The following is a 3895-nucleotide window of genomic DNA, read 5'->3' on the forward strand; positions in this document are numbered from 1 at the left end:
CCATCTACCATTGTTCAGCCCATTTTTCCAAATGGCCTAAATCACTCTGTAGACTTTGGAAATCCTCTTCATTATCCACAACACCCCCTATCTTGGTATCATCTGCATACTTACTAATCCAATTTACCACACCTTCATCCAGATCATTGATGTACATGACAAACAACGAAGGACCCAACACAGATCCCTGCGGCACCCCACTAGTCACCTGCCTCCAACCCGATAACAGCCATCCACCATTACCCTCTGGCTTCTCCCAGAGTAACTGCAGTAGAAGCTCCCTGCTCCTATACTCAAATCGTTTTGCTATGAATGCTAACATACCATTCGCCTTCTTCACTGCCTGCTGCACCTGCATGCCTACTTTCAATGACTGGTGTACCATGACACCCAGGTCTCGTTGCATCCCCCCTTTTTCTAATCGGCCACCATTCAGATAATAGTCTACTTTCCTGTTTTTGCCACCAAAGTGGATAACCTCACATTTATCCACATTATACTGCATCTGCCATGCATTTGCCCACTCACCCAGCCTATCCAAGTCACCTGGCAGCTTCCGAGCATCCTCCTCACAGCTAACACTGCCCCCCAGCTTTGTGTCATCCGCAAACTTGGAGATGTTGCATTTAATTCCCTCGTCCAAATCATTAATATATATCATAAATAGCTGGGGCCCCAGCACTGAGCCTTGCGGTACCCCACTAGTCACTGCCTGCCATTGTGAAAAGGACCCGTTTACTTCTACTCTTTGCTTCCTGTCTGCCAGCCAGTTCTCTATCCACATCAATACTGAACTGCCAATACCGTGTGCTTTAAGTTTGTATGCTAATCTCTTATGTGGGACCTTGTCGAAAGCCTTCTGAAAGTCCAGATATAACACATCCACTGGTTCTCCCTTATCCACTCTACTAGTTACATCCTCGAAAAATTCTATAAGATTCGTCAGACTTGATTTACCTTTCATAAATCCATGCTGACTTTGTCCAATGATTTCACCACTTTCCAAATGTGCTGCTATCCAATCTTTAATAACTGACTCTAGCAGTTTCCCCACTACCGACGTTAGACTAACTGCTCTGTAATTCCCCGTTTTCTCTCTCCCTCCCTTTTTTAAAAAATGGGGTTACATTAGCTACCCTCCAATCCTCAGGAACTACTCCAGAATCTAAAGAGTTTTGAAAAATTATCACTAATGCATCCACTATTTCTGGGGCTACTTCCTTAAGTACTCTGGGATGCAGCCTATCTGGCCCAGGGAATTTATCAGCCTTATTATACCAATATATATATATATATATATATATATCCTGTTAATATTAATGTTATCATGTATAATTATATTATATAAAAATAATATGATGAATATAATTGTGAGTGTGTTTTTTTTAATGACACTGTCGCAGAGGTCCTGCTCCTGAACCAGCCTAATTAATGGGTTAGGGCAGTTCTTGTGGGTTCCTCCCTGTACTGAACCCCACTGACTGCCAGTGTGCAGAGTGGGGGTGACGGCCATAGTGGGACTGGGGCAGTGCCAGGCAGGCATGTTCCTGTTGCTTTAATAGGAAATCAAATGTGACTGCAGCAGATATCCCAGGTTTTAAGGGCTCATGAACCTGCCTAATTAAAGGGTCAGGACAGATCCTCTAGGGTTCCCCATTTACTGAACCCCGCTGACTGCCAAAGTGGGGAGAGTGGGGGTGACGGCCATAGTGGGACTGGGGCAGTGCCAGGCAGGCATGTTCCTGTTGCTTTAATAGGAAATCAAATGTGACTGCAGCAGATGTCCCAGGTTTTAAGGTCTCATGAACCTGCCTAAATAAAGGGTCAGGACAGATCCTCTAGGTTTCCCCATTTACTGAACCCCGTTGACTGCCAAATTGGGGAGAGTGTGGGTAACGGCCATAGTGGGACTGTGGCAGTGCCAGACCTGTAAGAGACCTGTCTTATTTCTGATGTAAATGTCACATCCTGGCCAAGACTCGAATGCTCTGATGTTTACTTGATGAATATTCATTTTAAGCTCCATATAGACCCCCCCCCCCCCCCCCCCCCCCCCCCCCCCCCCCCACCCCCCCCCCCCCCCCCCCCCCCCCCCCCCCCCCCCCCCCCCCCCCCCCCCCCCCCCCCCCCCCCACGATGGTGCCTTTGCAAATGAGGGCTATTACCTTTGACCTAAAAGAACCCTAAAAGTGTTGTATTGTTTATCTCTAGTTTGTGTGTGTGTGTGTCTGTGTACGCCTTTCAAACGTGTATCTGTGGATGTAAATGTGTATGTACGTGTGGATGGATGTATGTGTGCATGTATGTTTGGATGTGTACATGTATGTCTACGTGTGTGTGGATGTGTGTGTGTGCGGATTTATGTGTGCATATGTGTGTGTTTGCATGCATGGAAGTGTGCGTATGGATGGATGTGTGTGTGTGGATGTGCGTATCGGTGGGTGGATTGTCGCAGTCATTCACCAGCACGCCATTATCATAATTAATTCACTCATTGTTTAAATAATTTGACCAAATAAACAGTGAAACGATCCACATTAAAATAAAACTTTATATAATCACTTTTTTCCACAATTTATTTCTTTTGTGTACTTTGAACCTTTACAAATGATGCAATGCGCTGGTAGGACATGCCTGCGGTCAGTGTGCTCGACAGTTGCTGTTTGTTGACTATGACTTGTCATGGATCGAAGCAGTCTCTTTGGGGCCGGCTCATCTGCTTCACTATCAGGAACTGCCTCTTGAGGTGATTCACCTGCTTCAGGCTTTTCAGCGTCTTGAACTCAATTGAAAGAGGAAACAGAAAACAGAAAAGGAATGAAAAGTAAAATAAATCAACATCCTCAAATATATCTTTTCATTTTTCAAAGTAACATCATATGGCCATAAGTAAAAAGATTTGTTGTTTGAGTCCTATCATTACCTTTCTTCCTTCTAGACTTTGCTATCGCTCGATTTATTGTTGTATGTTGCAGAAATGACGATAGCACTCTGCATGATAACCCAGGATACACTGCTGCCTCCTAATAATAGAAGATAATATGTCTCAGGGAGTATTTTACATCTTTTCATGTATTATATTATGTAAGACTATCGACATATCAACGAGGAAATTAAACATGTATGCATGTCCAGGTAGATGGGATGGCGTCTGCAAATTATCAAATTAGTGTTCATTAAAGCACAGTGCATGTCCACACTAAACACATTTGTGTGGACAGGCTCTGGAGAGTGGAGGGGCAGAAGCTGCAGAAAAAAAAAATCTCATAGTCATTAAGTCTGAATGGACTTCAATTCATAAAATGTCAACCTCTTCTTAATGTTAATGAGAATAACAATAGGTTACTACCATAGAAAAACTAGTTCAAGTTCACATATCACCAATTCATTTCTGTAGAAACATCAACCATTTCTAACCATTTCTCACTGCAATGGAAGCCTATAAAGTGCGATCAATATCCCTCCGTTTTTCTCCCGTGGTCGGGGGCTGGAAACGGCCGCTACAGATGGCACTATTCCGGTAAGTTATCAGTGGCAGCTCTGAGATTAGATGTTAAAGACTTATTACTCTACTACAAGCTGGCATTAGTGACAATGTTTAATTGACTGTGTTATGGATACATATAGTTTATGCCCTCAACTTCATGAATGAATTAATTAATTTATTCACATTATAAAAGGGAGCAATTAAATTAATTAAAGTCCATACAGATAGATTTTCATAAATTCAGACTTTCGATCTTACGGTTCAGTTAGAGTTGATTCCTGGCTGTCTTCTTTGTGTTCCAGCACCTCAGCAGCGACTTTGCTTTCAAGGCTTTCTTCCACAGCAGCACATTCTTCAGCCTTTTTAATGCTTTTCTCACTAAATTCAATTACTCTGCTGCAAGTTTCC

At 43.1% G+C, this 3895-nt stretch overlaps 1 long non-coding RNA gene across 1 annotated transcript; it reads right to left on the bottom strand.

The window, feature by feature from the left end:
• Positions 1-2533: 2533 nt before the first annotated feature.
• On the bottom strand, positions 2534-2965 carry LOC129693481 (uncharacterized). Its single transcript, XR_008722887.1, has 2 exons — positions 2924-2965; positions 2534-2782 (listed from the first exon to the last, which is right to left on the bottom strand). It is a non-coding gene; the product is annotated as an uncharacterized LOC129693481 (long non-coding RNA).
• Positions 2966-3895: the final 930 nt, after the last annotated feature.

Source organism: Leucoraja erinacea, unplaced genomic scaffold, assembly GCF_028641065.1.
Source record: "Leucoraja erinacea ecotype New England unplaced genomic scaffold, Leri_hhj_1 Leri_309S, whole genome shotgun sequence".
In the NCBI taxonomy this organism is placed as follows: Eukaryota; Metazoa; Chordata; class Chondrichthyes; order Rajiformes; family Rajidae; genus Leucoraja; species Leucoraja erinaceus.